This window comes from Heterocephalus glaber, unplaced genomic scaffold (genome assembly GCF_053883595.1).
Source record: "Heterocephalus glaber isolate CG9 unplaced genomic scaffold, H.glaber_assembly_v1.0 deba00000546, whole genome shotgun sequence".
NCBI lineage: Eukaryota > Metazoa > Chordata > Mammalia > Rodentia > Bathyergidae > Heterocephalus > Heterocephalus glaber.
In genome coordinates, this window is record NW_028258147.1 from 2086673 (window position 1) to 2110418 (window position 23746).

Sequence of the window (23746 nt, forward strand, 5' to 3'; positions counted from 1 at the left end):
CTTCTTCCCTGGTGCACAGGAATGAGGTTCTAATCAGATTCTCAAAAATTAAATGTTTTGACCTCAGGGTCTTTTCTTTCTCCCAAGGATGTATTTCTTCACTCTACCTGCTTTCTCTTTTCTATACCAAATATCTATGGATTTTTTTTTTTTTGCTATGAACTCTTAAGTATTCTAACCTAGCATATTTATGGCTTTCCTTCATAGTGTATTCCATGTAATTTTAATCTTTTTATTATTATATTCTCTTTAACTCTTTCATACAACACACACACAGTAAAAACATACCCAATACTTTAACTCTTAGCACTCCTATTTCCTCTCTCGTTTTTCAACTACCCTGTGATGAAAGCCTTAGACTTACAGTGACTCTACTGTTTTTTTTATTACCAAGTAATATTGGGACTTTGCTTATGATTTATTTTTCTCCCAAATATATTCTCTTAACCCAAGGCCTGGAATCAGTTCTGACACCAGCATTTGGTTGTTGTACATTCTCCACCATCAAAACTCCCATTCCTTCTTTCAGAGGTCACAGGGAGGCAATTTTTCTTTTTATACCCAAAGTATAAAATGAACCTATATTTAAAATCATTCTAGAAGTTACTTTAGAAACTGTTGTAAATGGTAGAGGTGCATGTCCTTGACCAACAAAGCTAAAATTTGAACATGACCTTCCAATTGAAAAAGAACTGTGGATTAAATAATGAAAAGGATTTAGAAGGACTAATGCATGTCAAATTCCTCTTATGGTATTTTTGAAATAAATAATAAAATCATAAATACACATGATCCTATCTGAGTAAGATTCAAAGATATTTTTATTTTAGAATTTCATTGTTTTTCCAGGCTCATATGGTGGACCATAAGAGCAACTTATTCTCAGTCTGTATTTCTGTTATTGATTAGAAGGCTGTGCAGTAAAGAAGCAAAAATATCTAGAGCTGAGGCTACGTAGGAGCGAACTACAGGTTGATGATAATTAGTATTTCTTCAAGGTTTCAGGTTGCCTAAGGTTCTCTTTATGTTGATGTCAGTCTGCTCTCAAAATAACTTTTCTTCTGAATCTAGACTGTTCAAATGAATTTAATATTATTAGAATATTTTGAAAATTTTCTTAGCTATTTTCACCTCTTCTCCAGATGGACCTTATAATTATATTGCCAGGTTCAAAAAAAATACTTCCATCAGAATATTGATTGAGTTTTTAAAAAATGAACAAACTAATTTGGGAAAATTAACATTTTTACAGAATTCAGTCTTGTTATCTGGAAAATGGCATATGCCTCTATCTTTTTAAACCTTAAATTTATAAGCAGCCAATGTATTTTGAGTGTCCTCCCAAATTATGCCAACTTTCTACTTCTTATAAAAATTATTTCTGCTGTTACCTCCGCCACTTCATTCCATTTTCCTAAGAGGTGTTTTACTCTTATTGTCTTTTTTGCAAAATAAGAAAATTCTTTAAGTCCACGAGTATACCTATTAGTAGAGTTAAGGCTGTCTTCCATTTTACTTTGTATGTGGTGATTTATTTTATTATTTTTCTCTTGTTTTGTAACTATAACTGTAATGTTGTTTAATTCAACAGTCATTTAAGTTTTTTGCTTTAAGTAATTGGGTTTCTGGATTTTTTTTAAACTTTTATTATTTTGGGAATAGAAAATGTGACCAAGAAATAATTTGTAATAATAACACCAACAACTAACAAGTATTGAGTACTTATCATGTGCCAACCAGTATAAATTCTCTAAATACTCATTTACTCCTTACAACACCCATAGAAAGTAGCTATTTTTAAATATTCGCATTTACAGATTAAGAAACCAAGATTCAGGTAGTAAGCCAGAATTTGATCCCTAATTTTGGCATTGTATTTTAGTTATCATTGTATTTTCCACTCATTTGAATTTACTGAGATTACCACTGGGCTTAGTATTTGCAATCAGCTTTGGTAATGTTCCACAGATGTTTGATAGGAACCTTGTTTACAGTTACCAGCTTTGAAGTAGATCTATTCCTTAGCATTCTCTTAGCCTCTATTTATATTGCCTACTTTATCAAAGACTGAGAGGTTTGTTAAAAATCTCAGTGACTGGGCTTCTAACAATTTCTACCGATTGTGCCTAAGAGCACAATCAAATTTTTTAATAGAAATCTGGCCTACCAATGAGACTGTTTTCCACAACTTCCATTCAATCCTTCTCTGCTCCAATGTGAATTTTAAAATGCTTTTTGCCTTTTCATTTATGTGCAATCCCTGTTTATTTCAATTTCTCCATTATCATTTTATCTGTTGCCTTTATACCACAGCTTCTTCTTTCCTTGCTTTATTCTGTATCATAGTAGAGGCTTAGACTTCTTACATACTAGCAATGTCAAATTATCCTCTAAATTTTCCTCTGGCTTCAGAGATCTATTCTCCACCCAAGCTATGGAAATTATGTTCGTCTTCCTTTCTCCCCATTATCTCTTTTTTCTGTTTATTCTAATCTTGGTGCCTGCTGAAAGGGCATAGAAGTAATCTTGGCCTATTCTCTGTCCAGTTGGATGCTGGTCAGATTTACTCTTTAGCTCTGTGTTTGGCTCGTGAGTCAATGTGCATAGCTCCCTCCCTGATTCCTTCATCTATTAGGCATTTTGTATTCAGTTTTTATGAACAGAGAGGAGTCTTTTGCTTGGTTTCCTAAGACCCTGACTAGTGTGACCAGTAAGACAATCTATATTTACACAATGCTAGAGATCTTCCCATGTCCACCTTGGTCCAACAGCTTCTTTCAAATGTGGAACCAGGAATCCACAAATTCTATGAGAATTTTAACATTCTATACTTTTTTTCCTGTTATAATCTGAAAAGATTATTACTATAATGAGTAATCCTGGGTTCTTCTGTGTATGCAGGCAGAAATATGACTGCTTTGTGCTGGGTGTATTGAAATACTCCAAAAGAATCTGCCTTCCTCAAATGTCTCCCACACCCCTTTTCCACAATGTTTGAAATTTCCACATTAGTGCTCTTTGTTTAAAGTACAAGTTCTAAGAAGGAGGAAATTTAACGGTACCATGTCTTGTATTATATGTAACATATTAACATGAATTATAATGACACAGATTATTATCACTAATGAGCACCTTATATATTTGTAGGGTTCTTTACAGTTATAACTAATGTAAGTTTTTTTGAGTCTCAACTATCTTTGCATATATTTTTGTTTTGCCAGCCCAGCCAAGTTGCTGAATGTAGTAAATGCTCAATGAAAATGTGTTGAATAAATGAACAACTTTCACACACAAAATGTCATTAAATGCTCACATCCAAAACTCCAAGCCAGTAGAGGTTCTGATTGCACGTGTTTTGATGTCACTCCCTAGGGGAGCGCCTGGGTGGAGTCAGAGGAGACCATTCTAGATGATACACTTGTCCCATAGGTATTCAAAATCACTCTAGATTTGGGGCTAGTGAGAACAAATTTTTGGAAAAAGGAGGATAGTGATGAATTTAACCAAGCCCCAGATAGGTGCTGAGATTCCTCTTCTGAATCCTGCCAATTCAGCAAGGGGTTAATGGAAGCCTTCAGACAGGCTAGATAATTAACAGGATTAAATCTCTACCTGTCAATTAAGCCAATATATTTGAGTATAATGCTATTTAATTCTGTACCAGGAACAGTGCAATAAATCAAAGTTTACAGATGTCTTCAGCAAGCCCTTGATGGATGAAACACTGTAACTCAGAGGTGCATAGAAAATCTCAAATAAGATAACCTCCCATGTGATTAATATAGCTGTCTGCATTGGCATTGGCTCCAGAAGGTTCTAATCTAAACATGTTTAACATCACATACTTTATTGTGACAGATTTAGACACCTGAACTAACTAACCAGGCAAATGGTGCTTAATTATACTGACTCATTACGGACCTCAGCAATAAAGCTGGGACACCAAATTGCGTGTTAATTTCCATCACATACACACAACATAAGCAGACCTATGCCTGGAGGGTCTTATAGGGCCTGGTGCACAATGTGCAAAGGAGTTCTCTGATTCCTCCAGGGACCACTTTCCTGATCTGTTCAACAATGCTAGTCCACAGGTCTAGTGAAGACTGGCCATCAAATGCATATTACTGATCTCAAAAAGAAAGATGGATGTGGACATGAATGTCTCTAAAACATTTCCTCATTTTAAAACAAAAAAGTAAGGGTCAAGTCTTTTTTTCTTGTTGTACATGAAAAACAGTACCTCAAAAAAAAATCATCTGTAAGACTACGAACTTTGCTGTTTAAGAGTCTAAACAAAATGTTCATCAACCTTCTGAATGTATTCTGGAATGCCATTTCAAAAAGCATGGTCCTTTAAACAGATATGCAGATTTGAATTATTAAGAAGGGCTAGAAGTGTACAGACACAAAATTCAACTAAAGTATTTGATTCTATCTATGCTGAAGTCACAGTGTGACCCTGCAAAGTAGGACACAATCATCGTTTGTTTATTGGCCAGAAGATGGACAAGGCGTGCCAAACATGGATCATCTGGGACAGAAAGGAATTACAATTCATACTTTCCACTTTCAAGACATATCTCATTTATTTGGGGAGAGCAGCTTAACAAATGCTAAGGATTACAGTTGTGGTATTAGCCATACTGGACATATGAATTCAACAAGGAGAGAGAACAGTGTTGGCTGAAGTTAGAAAGCCTTCATGAAGGTGGCTATTTGAGATGAACATTTAAGAAAGGCAAGACTTTGAGTAGGCAGAGAAGATAGAAAAGGGCAATCAAAATGGCAGAAACAATAGGAATTAATGTGTTGGATGAGGGAGGCAGTGTGAAAAGCAATTTAAAGGGTGTACGTGACATATTAGTGATGGATCAGATCATCTGATAAAACCACATCTAGAAAAACACCCAGAACCTAAAACCAATGGCAAAAGAAAGACATTTAACATAACTGGGTGAGGATGCTCCCTGAAAAGAGGTTTCTAAGGATCCTGGTCTAGAAGGGGTGCACAGAATGGACTACACAAAAACAGCATGGGCCGGAGTCACAGATGGGCAGGTACTGCAAATTCAGAAACAAAAGCATGATCACCTTGACTAGGCAACATGGAAATAGGGGTAAAGCCTGGGAGAGACTGCCCAACATCTTCTCCACCCAAACACTTGTCATCTTGCACCTGGGGTCATAGTTCTGAATCACTCATGATCTTACAGTCATCGCCTCTGCATTGGGCGTGTGATCCCTTCTGGCCAGTGACTAGTGGCTTTTGGGAAAGATTTCCTTAAATGGAAAACATAAATGAGACAATTGTTCCTCTTCCTGCAGACATTGTCATCTGGATGTGACATCTGAAACTGCAGCACCATGTCATTATCAGCCTGGAAAATAATCTGAGATGAGCTAACCCTGACCCCTCAAAGCCTCTAGACTTTCAGTAATGCAAGATAATTCACATTCTTATTAAACTACTTCAGGTTGTGAAGTTTTGTCACTTGCAGCCAAAACATTCTAACTGATCCATAGGCCTGTCTTCTTGAGTGGGGAATAGAAAATCTTGTAACACACTATACAATGAATAGCTAATAGAAGCCAGAGGGGAGAGTAATGATACAGAAGTTACAAGATGCTTTATGACTTACAGACTTTTAAAGTCTTGTTTCATGAGTCTATGGCTTAAGCAAATAAAATTTGTAAATATTAGGGCACAACAAACCAAAATTCTTTATTCCTTAGATTTGTTTAAATTGGTATTTTCTTTTGTTTTCATCATCAGAGATTCCACTAACTCAAATGGGATAGAGTGACTTCCTCCTTACCTTGTCTGAATAATTATAAATAATAGCAATAGATATTTTGGTTACCCACTGGGAAAGATATGAGATGAACCCTGAGCATTTAGCTTTTAGTATTATGTGTGACTCCAGATCGACTCCAGCTGCAGCCAGCTAACAGCACACATTAGACCAATAGGGACAAGTGAGATGATTTCACAGGGCTTAACCATAAACAATTATTTCTCATTCATCAAAGTCCACTTTGAACTTTCCAGGCAGCTGTCCTTCCTGTGGGGCTCAGTGGTCCTAGATACTTTGTTCTGTGTCTTTCTCAGCACAAGCTGCCAAGATCACCAATACAAGAGAAGGAGGCCCAGAGGTTCTCACTCCAGGTAAAGGTTCATTCATACCAGGATCCCTCACAGCCTACCGGCCAGCATGGATTACATGGTTCACCTACAAAGAGAGCAGGGCATATAACCTTCCCAAGTGTTCCAAGTGGACTCTCTGCTGCACATTCTAACAGGTGAGACCCCAACATACTCTTTCAGTGGCAATGTTCTGAAGCATGTTGCCTCGTCCCATCAATTAGAATCTAAGTAGAACTATGAGGTCTTCAATAAAATGAATATGAACTGAGAATTAGAATCTATCAATAATGGCTTTTGTCTTGGTGGGTTTTCAAAGAGCTGCTTTGCACTTATTTATTGTTCAGTATCCTAGTTTGGACAGTTGTCTAACTTGATCATTGTCTTCCTATGACTCCTAATTCCCTGAGCTCAGTACATTACCAGGGAAATAGAATCAGGGAAATGGTTAAAATAGGACGGAAGTTGATCTAGCTTGAGTGGGAGGGATATTGGGAATAACATACCAAGAAGATTAGATGTACCAGACTTGAAAAGCTGGATATCTTCATATCCATATTTTTGCTTCAGCTCCTTCTACTAAACTAAGAAGTATTTTGTGTTTTTTGTGAATAGATATTATCTGATGTGGTACATTTCTCCCAAATTTCTCAGTATTTGTTTCCTTTTTTGGAGCATAGGAGCCATCAGCAAAAATCACCCTATAGTTCTAGTGGGTTTCACACAAGAGAAAGAGATACTGACAAAAGACTTGCCTGAGAAAGGTCCATCAAAAATATTTAGATTCAGATTAGGCATGTAGATCAGTGGTAGAACATTTACAAAAGGTATCATCTTTTATATAGTACTATAAACCTTGCTGTTATCAGCTAACAATGTATCCTAGGGCTCTTCCTACATTAGAACCTTCAGAGTCTGGGTTTTTTTGTTGTTTTCATTACAATTGCATGGGGTCCCACCATGTGAATGTACCATGGTTTATTTAACTAACACCTTTTTGCAAACATTTTCAGTCTTGCCAGTCTTTCATATATAATTTCAGACTTAAATATTTCATTTGTGTTCAGATAATTTGGAAAATAAATTCTCAGAAATGGTTTTGCTGGACCAAAAGGTAAGTGTGCTTATCTTTTTGATAAATATTGTCAACTTGATCTTCATATGAATTCTACCATTTTCTACCCCTAGCAACAATGTCTTAAGAGGGTGAATAGTATGGTGTAGATCTAAAATATCCCCCTAAAGTCTCATGTTCAGAGATGGGGCCTGGCCAGAAGGGATGGACCACTGGGGGCATGACTTGGGAGAGTGCATTCTTATCTCTGGCTTGTCTTTTCTCTCTCTCTTCTTCCTGGCTGCCAGGATGTGAACAATTTTCCTCTGCCATGCTGTTCTCCCATATGGTTTCTGGCTTGTAGTCTGTTGACCATGGACTGAACCCAGTGAAACTGTGAGCCAAAATAAACTTCTCCTTTTGGATCTTGAATAGTTTGTCCCAGCAACAAGAAAGCTGACTAATACAATGAAAAAAAAAGTTTAAGTGGATAAATGAAAATAAATAATGAAAGTAAGCAGAACCACAGGTAAAGGGCATTGGCACATTATAAGTTAAAATTTCATCATTAATCAGAAATGGAAAAGTTTTATGTTGGTTGTACTGAAGGTAAGGATATGACATTTACACCCCAAGCAGCACTTATTCTGCCTTCTCTAATAACAATGGCAACTCTCTTCTGCTTAGCATATCACAGAGTACAAAGCCTTCTGAACTTCACAACATCATGTGAAGTACATGAGACAAACAGAATTACTTGTCCTACTCCCAGAAAGGTCAAGTGGTTTGTCCTAATTGAAGCATCTGGACCCTTGCTCTACTTGGGCATAAACCTTAATCTCTGACTCCAGATCTGAAATTCTTTCTTGCAAGAGAACCCAGGTGGAAGCCAAACATTCCTGCCACCACTACTCCAGAGTTCACCCTCCCTTGCCTCCTGCTTCTTCTCATCTATCTACTCACTACTATTTCCAACTTTCATGTCATTATTTCTTGACCCCTAACTCTCTTAAGGGTGGTGAGATGGACTCTTTGAGGCCCAGGTGCCATATCCTCAGCCTACCTCGGATTTCAGTGACAGCCATGCTGGACAATTTCAATGCATATTTACCCACAGCTCCTATCTCCAACACCCACCACATTTCTCCATTCTTCTGCCTTGAGGCATATTCTGGAACCTTAGGACTGTTTTGCTGTCTTAGAACTGTTCTCACTTGGATTGCTTGGGTTATTCTTTTAAAAGATGGTTTTATTCTCTCCTCTCTCTCATGTACCTGTTGCAGTAAGATCTGGGGCTCCTGCTACTTTGAAGGACTCCGCTTTTGGGAGACTCAGAGGAACAGGGCAATGTCTCATGGAATAGAGGCAGCAAGAGAGCAGCTGGGGCCAGATATGTTCCAGTCCCTGGGAAGATTGGCTCTGAATACTACAGGCCATATTGTGTCACTTAAGAAAGGGGCACAGGAACACCTTTCACCTTTTACCTGGCTCCAAGCTAGCTCTAAAGCTCAGAGGACAAATGAAATGACTTGTCACTTGTCACTCTTGCCCAGCCTTGCTGACCAAGGAGGAAGAGCACATGGAGAGGGGGTAAGGCAGTCAGGTCTGCTTCCCTGTGGGGATCCCCTGCAAGTGTGGGACCAGGGGGACCTGAGGGTCCTAGATCCTTGTTTCTTGCTAAGGAACACAGCAGTGATAACTAAATGAGATAAAGTATACCAACCTGTGAAGTGGTATAAATATTACTGTATAATCAAAATGAAGGCTCATTAGATAATGATACTTCATGAACTTTTTCTTTACCTATTCTTCTTTCCTTTTTAGAGCTCTACTCAAGTCCTAATACCAAGAAATCTTTCCAAGGGAAAGCACTCGCCATGGTTGTGTCTTGTCACACAGAAATTTGCGAATGAGCCACACTATTTAATATCTGAGTTGCCGCTCTCTTGCCATCATTATGACTTTTAGAGTGGGAAAGAATAGGGTTTTGTTGGGGTTTTTTGGCCTGAGGGCCAGGAAGTGAGGTAACCCCTAGTCCATCCAGGATGCCAGCCAGTAGAGGGACTATGAGAGTTGTGGCCATACAGGCCTAACACAGGGATTTCCTTGACCACCCAACTTTGGGAGGAAAGGGTCTTTAAAGTCTGAGGCTGCCCATAAGGGTGTCAAATATGTGAATATCATTCATCATGCCTATTATGATGGGAAAATAGAAAGTAGAGAATGATTGTTTTAAAATTCTTGACATGGAGTCTCCTGTTTGGCTGGTTTGAGTACCAATGGCAGTACCACTATTTGAGGGTACAGTGGGGACTGCTCCCACAGGAAGCCTGGCATGCAGCAGACTTAGGTTTGACAAAGTTTGCTTCTTAGTGCTAGGTGCAGAGTGGAGGATCAGCTATATGCCACACAGTTCCTCTATCTTGTTGCCCACCATCCCCCCGAGCATTGCGTGTGGACAGTTAAAGATGGGTCACGGCCTGTATTAGTCCATTTTGTGTTGCTTTAACAAAATATCTGAGGCTTGGTAGCTTATAAAGTAAAGATGTTTGTTTGGCTCACAATCCTGGAAGATTCAAATAGCATGGCACAAACACCCGGTGGGGGTGGAAAAACAGAAAGGGAACCAGCTAAGTGCAAAAAGAAGATGCAAACTAGAGGTGGCCTGGCTTTATAACTACTCATTCTCAAGAGAATTAATCTACTTCTACTAGTCTGCCCAACTGCCAAGAGACAGCATTCATCCATTTGTAAGGGTGGAGCCCCTGTGCCTAATTAACTTCCATGAGGCTCCCAACTTAAAAGTTCCATCCCCTCACTGTGGGCCAAGCTGTCAGCACATGAACTTCTGAGGGACAAGCTATATCCACAGCACAGCACTACAACAACCACATTCAGCTTGCAGAAATTTAGGAAAATAATTTTCTTTTAAGCAATTGTCACAAATTTGGGTGGGGAACTTGTAGTCTGCCACTCCCACCAAATCAGTGATTCCCTCTTCCCTTCTCCTTGGTAATTTCAGGCAGAAATACCTCGCTTGGTTCAGAGAATAGTAGGAACCCAGAGTGTCGGGGAAGACAGGGATTGTAAATGCAGAGTGTAGCATCCATGTGCCCAGCGGCTCTCAGTGTGCCAATGAGAACAGAATACAAAGCATGGACTTAAAATTCAGTACAGGGACATAGGATGGTAGAAGGGGCTGTTGTATTGGTGGGGTTCAATCACAAAAGCTGGGAGATTGAAAAAGACCATAGAATCATCCTTCCTGCAGGCTCTTTCAGTAATGCCATTGTTACTGATCATTTTTGCCTAGAAACCAAAAGCTGAGCAAGGTGACCCCTTGAGCTCCTTCCAGATTTGTGATTTTTATTATTCTGGTCTCTAACAGGCTTGTTATCCCCCCATACCAAAAAATCACCTCAAAAATAATCTATGTAAAAAGAAATGTTGCCTGAGGAAAAAAATCAATTCTACTTTCACATTAAGAGATTTTCTTCCCTTTTATTTTTCTGACTTAGATTATTTGCATGGAAGCAGAAGCATAGTTCACTCACTCGTACCATTTCTCTTTGTGTTTGTTCTCTTGTTTGTGCTGTGACATGACAATCAGTCACTGTGGAGATGACTGCATGCGTCCAGAATAGATAACTTCATAATTTCAGGTGTTTTCTATCCTGGACTCATAGTTTCTGTGATGATTTGGCTTTTGCTGCTCTTGAAAGAACAAAAAAGATCTCCCATTAAAAAGAATCCTCAGACTAATGTTTTTAAAACTTATTCTTTTCTTATTTTCAATTCACAGAGTTGGTGCCCATCCAAGGTCACTGCCACTTTACAGTTGTAGCAATTCCAGATGTCAATAAGAAAATAACTCCTGGTTTTTGATCTTGTTGAAAATAAAATGGTCCTATGCATTCAGGAGCAAAAACATCCCAGTTTCACAGGGCTGTAAGATACCTGACATCTGGCAAGATCTTAGAAAGTAATTGTTATTCCAAGGGTCTGGGGTTACCTTTATCTTCTCCAAAACATATTTCTCCACCGTCTAAAATTTCATAGTTGAATATGCTTTGCTTGGTCATCTGCTGAAAGGCAAGAGCTTCCTCTGAGCCTCTACCTCCACCCAGTTACCAGGGAACAGGAACTGTGGGGGGAAAGGGAGGGAAATACGTGGGGCTCAAAAAGAAGGAGAAAAGAATAGCTAGGAATGCCAGAATCAACCCTTCTTAGACTTTCCCTTGGAGGCTAGAAGAACATATGGCAAAAGCTGACAGAGGTCCCACCCATATCTCCTCTGCCCACTTTGAGACCACTTATAGCTTGTTGGACATTGCATAGAAGGTTGTAGCAATTACTTCCAGCACTTCATACTAGGAGCGTACTTATCTCATTCATGGCGGGCCAGAAGCTCCAAGAGTTGAATCCCTAAGAGCAACCTTGAAGCTGGTAGGAAATGAGTTTGATGAACCAAAACCTTCACTTCCTCTTATCTCAATGAGGCAATTCTGCAGTATATTCTTCATGCCTCTCAAGGACTGCAGAGGGACTGAATCCTTTTCGTTTACAGTGACAACCCTGTCACTCTCTTTGTTGGTTTTCTCTCTTCCTATCTCATCTTCCACTTGCTCATCATCCTTCCTGGGATCGTTAACCCCCATCATGGACATTTTTACCCAATTCATTATTCAACATTTGCTTCTGAGGGGGCTCAAACCAAGACAGTATGTCTTTTCAAACAATAACAGCTCACTGATATCCCACCATGTCACCCACTGCCTTAAATCAGTCTTTCTCAACTACCTACAAAGAAACCTCTGCTTAAGTCACACACTTTCCCAAGGTGATGCCCACCTGGCCCCACTTCTATATCTTTCATAACAGTCTCTCCCCTCCAAGAGTAGTTTCCTAGCCTTTCTCTTCTCCTAAGTCCTTCAGTACTCACTGGCCAGTCCTTGACATTTCTGACAAAATGATATGCCAACATGGTGACTCCTGGTAGAGTCATCTGGTTTTCCCCATGGCCATTCTCTTCATTTAATTGCCTCCTTAAATAAAAAGCCAGCCCAAAGATCTTATCAGAAGATGCAAAAATGAAATCCACCCTTAAGTAAATCTGATGGCCAATGTCTACTCATATACATCAAATGATACATATTAGCAAAAACACCTACATTGCTATAACATAATTAAAATGAAGAGGGACATGGAAGGAAGACAGGGTGCATGATTCTCTTGGAGGAAGTTGTACTGGATTATTTTCTATCTTAATAAAAAATGGTAAGTTTTTTGTGTTTTGGGTTTTTTAATTTTATTTTTTTGGTACCGGGGATCAAACTCAGGACCTTGTGCTTGCAAGGCAGGCAGCGGAACCACTGAGCTAAATCCCTGCCCTAACAATGGTAAGTTTTACACTCTTGCAGAATAAATAGAATTGTGACTCATACTTCATAATTTATCTCATTGATTTCTTGGATTTTGACAGTTCTATCATGTTTCCAATAAATATCTTCCCCTCCACAAGTAGTTGGTCATATGATGCTGGGAAAGGCTGGTTCAAAGAAGCTTGATTATTTTCCTTTCTTTCAATTTCAAGGCAATTACCCCCTAAATCATTTATTTGTCACTTAGTAGAAGCCACTTTGTGTTTTAAACTCTTTTTTTTCACCTGCAAAAGCTCAGCTTTCCCAGGCAAGCATCTTGCCTCGTACTTTTCCTAGGACATGAGAATTGCCAGTCCTATAATAATAGAAAAATAATTTTCCTGTTATTGAGAAGGCTAACACGTTTCTGAAATATATTATAAAATTCTCTTTCTTCTTCCAGAAAGTAGGTGGTAGAACCAGATTTCAGAGATGGTCCTCTATAGTTCTGGGCTGAGTATATTTGCCTTCTTTCTCAGTTATTAAATGGATAGCCAGCAACACACACTTCAAACACCCCCCCTGCCACACTCCAACCCTCTTTCCAAGTCTAAGATTATAATCTATCGCAGGCTAGGAATTCAACATCCCAGAAGTGATTTGGCTTGAAATGTGAAAGGCACCACTTGTCTGCCCTTTGTTCAGTAGTTTCATGATGGAACTATTCCGTGCCAAGAGAACATTTACCCCATATCTCTGGGGGCAAGGAGCCTGTCAGGTGCAGAATCCTACATTTGCAAGATCTTGGCCAAGCATAGTCAGTGGCTGGTCAGGATAAAATGATACAAAGAAAGGAGTCCATTGACACCAGAAGCCCAGCATGAAAACTGCACTGCTGTAACTCATGCAACTTCACTCCCTGCCTTGATTTTCCATGCTTCTGGACCTGGAAAAAATAAGGCGACCTCCTTCCTCAGAATTCAGAAGTACCTACTGAACAATGTTAGATTTCCCCACATAGGACAACCTTCCTCGTGGATAAAAAAAAACCTCATCCTTTATAGGCAACTTCAGATTGTCATCCTACAAATTTGTGTTGTACCTTTAATACTGTAGAGTTAAGGTTCACATTCTGGTTTTTTTTTTTTGAGACAAGGTCTCACTATGTAGTTCCAGCTGGCCTTGAACACACAGCGATCCTCCTGCCTCAGCCTCTCAAGTGCTGGAATTACAGGCATGTGCCACCACACTAAGCTCCAGATTCTGATTTTTTTAAATGAACATAAAATGCATTTTTGAATGTTCATTGTCTCTTTTCTACAAGTGAATTATACTTGTAGCAATCCAACTTGCCATTGCACACACAAAAAAGGTCTCTATCTAACTGAACAACTGATCTTGTTTATAACACTAAATCTTGGGGAATTTGAGCGAGATTATTAGTGAGCTTTGGAATTCTCGGTTTTAATGGATTCATCATCACAACATTCCAAGCACATACCCTGTCCTGCAATATCAAAACCCTACCAGAAAAGTTTGCTCTGGCTGAGAGGGAATCAAGAAGTAGTTTTGGTTCTACTTTAACAACAACAACAAAAAGCTCCCAGGAAAGTGTGCTTTCATGGATATTCTAGATGTTATATGTGCCCCATCAGAAACAACCTGAGATGGTCACAGTGTAGTCACACTGGTAGTGAGTGCTGATGGAAAATTTCTGCAGTTCGGTGAGGTCAGCTGAAGAATGCTCCATGTCAAAAATGGCCCAGCCCTAGACAACCTTGGAAAACAACAGTGAAACCATCAATTCTTGAGGAAATAGTCAGTAGCTTTTTAGTAGCCACAGAGGGCATACAAACAACAGATATTTTGTAAATTCAATGTTAGGCCAAATTCTACTTGGAGACCCCATAACTACAGAACTATCCACCAACCAGGAAGGTGGCACCTCTGACATACTTGGAGAGAAAGATGAGACCATTAGGCACTTATTAGGGCCAGAGACTTAGCTACATTTATTTTTTCTCTCAAGCACCTATGTAGGTTCTGGGGTAGGTATTTTTTATTCTCACTTTGTACATGAGTCTTGGAAAAATTAAAACAATCTTCCTAAGGTCACTCGTGGGTGGGTAGGAGTCAGAGCTAGCATTAGAACCTGTGACTTTTCCACTAAAACTACATTCACATTCCGAGGAAATTGACTGTTCCAAGGAAGTGAAGCTTCCGGTGATAAAGTTCCTCTCCAGGCTGAAATGGAAAATATTTAACCACCAGTATGGTAGGGCACGGCCAAGCAGAAGGGACCCTGTAGTTAATCCAGTGTACAACTCTACTAGTGTATATCTGCCGAACAACCCCCCTCTTCGGTCCATGAACGGGATTTGAAACTCTCTGAGTAATTATGGAAGAGCTCCTGAGTGGTCATTGTCATTACAAGTTTTTATTCCAAATAATATTTTCAATGATAAGAGCAACATATGTTCATATATAAAATTACAAAATATTTAAAATATAAAATAAGAATAGAATGTAACTCACACCCACACCCACAAATACACACTGCATGCTGTAAGTTCTAACCATTTATATAATAAACACCTACCCATGTCTAAAAGAATCTCTGTGACTTTATGCCAACGGCTGCTTGATATATCATTTAGGGATATGATCTAATTGATTTGCTATTCCTCTTTGCACATTTCGAATATTCCACAATTTTGCTTAGATAAATAATGCTTTGAGGGCCGGGGTTTTAGCTCAGTGGTTCCTGCGCCTGCCTTGCAAGTACAAGGTCCCAAGTTCAATCCCTGGTACCGAGAAAAAAATAATAATAATAATGCTTTGATAAATCTTTGTTCCTGTAGCTGTGTTTGCCTTTTTCCTTGGGAAAATTTCTAGAACAGTTACTGATAACCGTGACTACAAAACCACCTGATGTTATAAACCTAATTTCTAAGCTGACTATTATTGTCTCCACTCACCTCTGCAATTAGGAAATTTTCCTTCCATTCAACACTGAGATCACCAACCCTAAATAATTATCATAATCATCATTGCGGTTATTACCTTTATGTGGCCTCTCACCTGGTATTCTGACTGCATCACATCACACTACTGCCAACACTTCCATTGGTTCCCCCACTGTTGTTAGGTCAAAGTTCAATCCCCTTGATGTAGTTCATAGGCTGTACATGCACTCACCTCCTCCTACTCACTTTGGCTCATCTCTTGCTATTGTGACCTTGAACTTCATTTTCTAACAACTTTATATCACTTGCCATTTCCTGAATATACAGAAAGGTCTTCAGAACTTTAAAAACTTCAATGTATGCTGCCTATACCACTTTCTTAACCACCGAACCCCAATCTCACTTGCTTAATTCCTGCTAATCCTTCCAGTTTCTTCTCTGATAGTCTTTTCTTAGGAAACATCTGAAAGTCTGCCCATCACGTTGTATCCATTCCAAGAGCTAGAATTCTTGCTTCCTAATGCCCCAAACTGCATTCTGTAATGACGGACCTATCATCCATCACACTGTAGGGTAATGGTTTCCCCTCCCAGACTAAGCTCCTTGATGGCACAAATACATCATTCTGACTGTATCCCCTGTGACTTTTGCAGGTCTGGCATATGGCAAGCAAAAAATAAATATTTGTTAAATGAACAGAATACAACCTATATTTAAAGTGTATTATTTGTTCCTCTGCTTTGATCTGAAAGCACTGAACAGCTAGGCAGTTGTGGCTCTGTGGGGAGCTGCCACATTCTTGAAGAATTTTTGTTGATTAGAAAATGATAGGCCTCAGCAGAAATGGCAAGAATGTCAATGTCAAATGTGTGAGGCCCTGAGTTAGTGGGCTCAGGGAGAGAGGAAGGAAATGCATGCCTCATCAAACAACAACTTCAAACAATAGATCAAAATGCTAATTTTAAGTAGGCCATGCCCAGTCTCATGGATTAACAATGTAGGAATGAATCAATGGTTGCTGGTTTTGAGAGCCGGCTACAGTATGGAGATCAGAACCATGTCCAGGGAGGTAACATCACCAGTCTGCCATATCTGCACTTCAGACACCAAAAGAAAATGTCTCCACATATTTCTCCACATTTTTGAATCAGTCTCCTATTTTGCCCCATTATTTTTCCAAAGGTAGAGCATTCTGGAATCTTCAGAGAAGACTGACTCAAGATGACTCATTCTTTCATGATTTGTTCATATCTCCTCTTACTCGCTGAGCCCAAGTGTGGGAACAAATATCTCAGAGCCAGCCAGTTTTCAGGCTGTCAGAAGGCTCTATAGTTCAGAGGAAGATTACAAAACTGGACACCAGAATTGTAGTGTAAATTTTGCAACTAAACGATGATTGCAACTATTTTTTTCTACATCAGTTTTCCACCTGAAAATTGAAATGTTTGGGGCCAGGCCATTTCTGACAGCCTCTCACATTTTTTTAATTCTACTTATATGTAGAATTACAGTGCTCAGTGCTTGAAATTGTTGAAAATTGTTTAAATATAGAACATGATTTTAGTCCTTAGGCAAAATTGTAGAAAAGACAACTTGTGGTGGCTTACTCTTTTCGTCCATCTGTACAAATGCCAAATAAAGGGTTACAAAATCATACCTGGTCAGAGATAAGGAAAGAGGTGAGATTTCAGCTGGTCCTTGAAGTAAATCATGTAGAAAGGTCCTGAAAATGGAGTCCCTGCTTTGAGCCATACCCAAAGTACAATCTTCATGTAATAAAATTTCTTTATCTGCTAGAGTCCTAAAGACTCTCTCGAAGAATGGGTGCTCAGTAAAGCTTGTAGAAAGAGATAAGATGGAACAAGATGTACTGTATTCATGTCTAATCTACTCTTTACCACCCTCCTTGGCTGCAATCTCTTGTTTGGAAACCAAGTCTACTACTACTTTTCTCTGTGATGCCACTACGAATAATACTTTTAAAAATTGCTTTACAGTTCCATATATATGACACAATTATGTTTGCAAAAGGTACAGCCATTAATTCACAAAAGTGGAGCCTTAATCTCTGAGCCTGCACCTTGGAAGGGAGGAGGAAAGAGCACAAAAGCCAGACGAGCATTGCATCAATATTAAACCACACACCCCCTCTGGGACTCTCCCTTCTGCTCAAACTTCTCCCCTGTTATCCACATGAGTCATTACTGCTGCTTTCATCTGGTAGGTTAGCTGCCCAGTGAACCATTGGACTTTAATGGCAAAGAAATTTTCCAATGGTTCACCGTGTCCACTTTTCACATAAGATTAAACTTCTTCCTCCACTGTTCACCTTTGGATTTCAGGAGGGAAAAGAAAAGGGGGAACATATAAGTAAAAGAAAGGAATTAAGAGGAAAGAAAAGGGCTGAAGGAGTAGGCTGGAATTCCCAGTTCAGAAACTGATGATTGAAGTGAAATCAGTGGAGGAATATCTGAGTGTCACTCCAGTAGATCCCCATGTCCAATCTCAGGCTTTGCATCTCCCTTGTGCATGTGGTTGCTAGGAGCAGTGACATGATAACTCATAAATTGCCGAACGTGGATTTGCTTTCTTAATTGAATTTTTCATATGTTATTAAAATGAATTTGGATGTGGCCTTATTAAAAATGGGAAACTATTAGATTCTTCACAGAATGGAAAACTTGGACATAGCAGCTTCCGTTTTCTATCAGTCAGAATCACGGCAGGAAAGAGATGGCACATTCCAAGGGGCTATGCAAAGACAGCTGGTAGAAGAGATTATGTACACTGGTTTGGGCAAAGTACAGGGAAGCCAGCAAAGGAAGCTGCAGGACCTCAGGCCTAGCATTGGGGAGCTATTACTCCCCCACACCTGAAGTAGTTACTGCAGCTGGGATGTAGCTCTTCCTGTAGAAGATAGGTGGCTGCCAGCCAGAAGCTGAGGTCAACCATAGAGGAACACACTGGGATAGAAAGAGGAGCAACTGACCTCCTTCTCTCTCACCCTCCAGACCCCTGGGAAACTCTTCCTTTGGCTAATATCAGCCAGAAGAGAGAGGGCAAGAGTGCCTAAGGGTGCTGCCCATTAAAGTCACGTTCCAAGGTCAGAGCAGGACAGGGAATTGAGGCAATGGATCTTCAGGGACAGAGAAGAGCTAGTTTATATTTGTGCAGCTTATTATGTTATCCAGAGAATAGATATCTATCTCCTTCAAGAGAGAAAAAGATTTATAAATACAGAGATTTTTAATCTCATTTGATCTTGACAGCAATCCTGCAAGATTTTCATGTTCTCCAAATGAAGCATCTTGGGCTCTTGTTAGTCAAATCATTCACCCCACTCCAACAGGTGGGAGAATGAAGATATCCCCGCAGGATTTTGACCCTTACAGATGTCACTTCTTGCCTCTGTCTCCTCTCATACCTCCCTTTCACTCTCTTTTTCCTCACCTACTCTGGGCTGACCTGTCCCCAAAACCCAGCTTAAATCTGTATGAAAGAAGTAACTCCATTATGCATATCTGTTATGGCTGCCCAGAGCCCCTGGTAGTGTTCAACACTGCACAACTTACCAACTATTCGTATATTGACTTTGCATTGTTCTGTGGGTGTTGGTCCCTGAACTTCAGGTCTATTTTCCCAAGTCATGATCAATAGAAAGTCCTTTGGATGTCAACACCTGACAGCACTTAGCACATTCTACCACTCAGCAGATGATCGATAAATACTTCCGAAATTGAAATAAGCAGCGTGGGAAGGTAGCACGAATCATTTAGGCCATGTGCGGATGTGTGTATGTGTGCGCGAGTGCACATCCGTCGTGTCAGCCAGGGTCCAGTGCAGGAAACAGAACTACTTTAGCTGCTAGGGATTGATTATAAAGAACCAGACACTCCTGTAATTATTGGGTGGAGAGAAATAGGAGATCACTTTTAGACTCTTGGTTTCAAGATCAAATTGGTCTAGCTATGATCTACAGGTTAGAAAGCTTTTACTACTAATGATACCATACAATTACCTCACACCTCTGAAGCAAGAATCAGACACTGGGATTTGGAGTTGAGCCACCACAAACATTCACCTCTAACTGACCTTGCATGTCCCACTGCAGTGCAGGCAGATGGCATCTTCCTGCTTCTTTACTATGCATGCAGATTCAGCTCACTGGCACAATCTAAGCTGCATCTCGATCCTCCCCAGTATAGGAAGGCAGTTTGGGGGCCTCTCCTCTCTTGCAATAGTGAGGAAAGCACAGAAAGGGGTGGAAATTGAGGCAGGCTTGGTGGTGCATGCCTGTAATCACAGCAATGGGGAGGCTGAGGCAAGGGGGTCACCTCAAGTTTGAGACTAGCCTACGCTACATAGTGAGTTCAGGGCCAGCCTGAACTACAAAGGGAGGCTGCCTCAGTGGACTGCAAGGGTCAACACAACCTGTGTGGTACATAATTGAATGTGAACACCGAGCACCCAAGTGCCACCATCATCAGACTCAAGATAGTGCAATCATGGCTAGATACCTAGGAGCATCAGTAGACTCAGAGAGGTGGAGATAAATTCTTTGAGGTATTGTAGATTGAGCATTTTTATTCCAAGTGATTAAAAGTAATTTGGAGTTTTATCATTACCCTTGAAGAGAAAGCGAGGCCACAGAAACTCACTCAATCTGTAACCTGAAAAGAGAGTAGAGAGGAAGTCAGCTAGTCTTCCTTAGGGTGTGGCTGGGTGGGTAGAGGCCTTGGTACAAGGTGGTTTTACGTATGCGAACCTGTCTTTTGAGCATGAATGTTCATTAAAAATACCCCACTCAAGCCCTCATACAACATGCATGTGCACATGCACGTGCTTACACACACACACACACACACACACACACACACACACAATTTAAGCCTTTCTTGATTAACAGAGCCCCCTAGTGGTACAGCCCGAACACTTCAGTTTTCTGTAGCATAGCAACAAAATAGCTCTGTTTGAGCTCAGCTTTTAGATTTTTAAATAATGGGAGTTGGGGGGTGAGGACAAAAACTGAGGTGAACAAGCTGGAACTGGAGATCAGAAGGCTTACCTCCTAGTAACCAGGGCACCCCCAACTTCTCCTTCTGATGTGTCAGGCTGCCTCTAGCTAGTCATGACTTAGGACTCTAGCTGGGGCCTGTTTTATACCCCCGACACATTTGGAAACGTCTGGAGACATCTTTGATTTTTATGACTGGGAAGGGAATGCTATTGATGTTTAGTGGGTAGAACCCAGCGAAGCTGCTAAACATTTTACAGTGCACAGAACAAGAAATATCCAACTGAAAATGTCAATAGTGCCACAGCTGAGAAATTCTGCCCTAGGGGAGGACAGTTTTCCCCTCAGGGATGCTCCTCAGGATCTGAGGTCCTCCAGGTGCATCAGCACTTAAACCCCCTGTGTTTGTCACAGTTCTTTCTCAAACTTGAGACCCTGAGAGGCAAGAAGGAAAGGATAAAAACCCACAAACCTCACATTCCTAAGGGTTATTATAAAAGAGAACAAAAAAAATAGAAAATAAGTGTTGGCAGGGATGTGAAGAAATTGAAAGCCTATGCGTTGTTGGTAGAAATGTTCAATGGTGATTCCTCTGTGGAAAACAATATTAGTTCTTCAGAGAGTTAAACAGAATTATCACATAATTCAACAATCCTGCTTACACCTGAACAAGCCGAAAGTAGGACTCCAACAGATACTTATACACCCATGTTCATATATGAGGTGTGACTGAATTGCACAGGAAATGTATTTTTCCATTTTTAAATTGAAAACTTAAAAAATTTACTCCAGTAAAAGATATATTGCCATTAACCTCCCTCAAAATACTCACCTTCACTTTGAACGTACTGATACCATCTGTTATGGTTGGGTCTAGATGTCTCCCCAAAGTCTCTTGTGGTCATAGGCTTGATCTAGAGTGTGTGAAGCTGGAATTGATTCATGAGGCAATGCTGGGCTCAAGGGCACTAGGATTAAAGGTGTGAGTGCTACCCGCCCTAAGTAACCTGGATAAGATAAAAGAGGCAGAAAAATGCTGTTAAACTCGCGTTGCCTTTGCTACCTTGTGCACACCATGTTTCTGCTCTACCATGCCTGTATGCCAGCCCTGTCTTGGAGCCAGGCAACTATGGACTGAAACCTCTATGAACTGCAAGCCAAACTAACCCCTTCCCTTTTTAACTTCAGGTATTGGGTATTTTGTCTCAGTAATGAGAGGAAAGTAACTGCCACCCTATCTTTCTTGTCACTTTCTGAAGCAGTTCTGGAAGTCTTCATTCCTGTCTTTATGTGATGTGATTAAAAATTTGTGAATGCTGCTGCCAAGTGCCATCCAATGAAAAGACAGGAAAAAACATTATGGTGTGTCCTCATCCACCTCATTCTCTGGATCTGGAACCATGTGACTTTTGGCTCTTCCCCAAAATCAAAATGACGGTGAAAGGTAAATATTTTGAATTAATTCAGGACATCAAGGCAGCCACAACAGTACAAATAAAGACTCACAAAGGCCAAGAGTGTCTTTGCTAGGACTTATGTCAGGTCATGATATGCTAGCTAAGAATTTGTCATGCGTGGCCTTGATTACCAGAGGCTAAGTCTGGATTTAGCAGAACAAAAGACAGCGGGCAGCACATGTATCCACCTCTTCAGTGCGGGAAGAGCACATCACATACAAGTCTGAAACAATCTGTGCAGGAGGGAGCTCCTTTGGCTTCAGCTGAGGAGCCCAAAGAGCTGTCTTTTTGTGGGAAAGAAAGTAGAAGAAAGGGGATGGACTTTATAGGAGGAGCAGAGAGGTTGCCAGGTCATCCAGACTGTCCACGATGCTCTACTGTGCCTATCACCTGACAGCTCTGCCCAAGTTAAGACACACTTTACTTATCTTAGTCCATTTCTCTCTGAATCCCAAAGTTCTTGTGCATGCATGCACGTGCATGTAGGGGCTTATTTAACATTTTTCTCTAAGCTACTGATTTCAATCTTTAGAACACAGGGATGATGATTCAGAGTTGCAGGTTCTATTCTAATTATGAACAGTGAGCATCACACAGCAAACAGTTTAGGTTCCAGAGGCCACCTCACCTGGACTAGCCAGTTAGCACAGGAAAGCCAGTACAGGAAGGAGAAAGGCTCCAGGCAAACATTTTCTAGCTATGCTCAGGCCCCCAAGGAAACAAGCCTTTGTAAAGCAGTGACGATCTTCAGTGAATGGTATATGGTCCATGCTGTCTTTTACCCAAAGAATTCTCCAAAGCCCAAACTTACCCCATAGGTGGTATTAATCACTTCTCATCAATCAGACTGCAAGCACCATGACTTCATGATTCTCTGCTTGAAATTACAGGAAGTATTGCTGGGCATACTCCAAGATTTCCCCCAATCACCCCTTTGGGTTTCCATTGAGCCAAGTCATTGATCACTGTATGGACAGTGGAGACAGGAGCGAGCAAGAGCAAATGTGGCTGCTCAGTTACTGAGATTGGAGATATTCACATGGCCAGCCCAGGCCCCGCAGAATCTACAGCTATCAGGGCACCCTCCTGGCAGATGCTTTGCCCACTAGTGCTAGAATTATCATGATATTCTCCTTAGACAATCACAGAGAAGCACTTTCTCTGTGGAACTAGACATGGGGTCAGAAAAGCCATGGAGTTTTCTAACTCCTGGATGTGGGAATAATGTCTCAGAAGGCCACATCCTTGGGTCAAGCCGTGTCCCTATACATTGCCTACTTGTAGAGGATGTAGGACAAGGTAAGACACATTATATCTCCCCTGAAGTCCCCTTTGCTATAACACCACAACCTGAAATTCAGCATAATTCCTATCTCTGTGTCTTTATCATGCTTCTATCCATGAATGGGATATCTATCCTTGCCTCTTTATGTAATTTTCCCCCAATTTGTGTCCACCTTCATAATTGCTGTTATTTAATCAGTTGAATTTATAAGGCAAGCTTCTCTAAAATCCAGTTTTTAGGGGGATTCTTTTGGCACCAGGGATCGAACTCAGGAGACCTTGCACTTGCGAGTCAGGCGGTGGAAGCACTGAGCTAAATCCCCCCAGCCCTGTTTTTTGTTTTTGTTTTGTTTTTTGGAAGCTGCTTGCCTTCAGTTATAAACAATGCCACTAGATGGCAGTGGCATTTGGCACTCAGCTTGTATTACTGCCATTCCCACCCAAGACCTAACATTTTATTGGACAC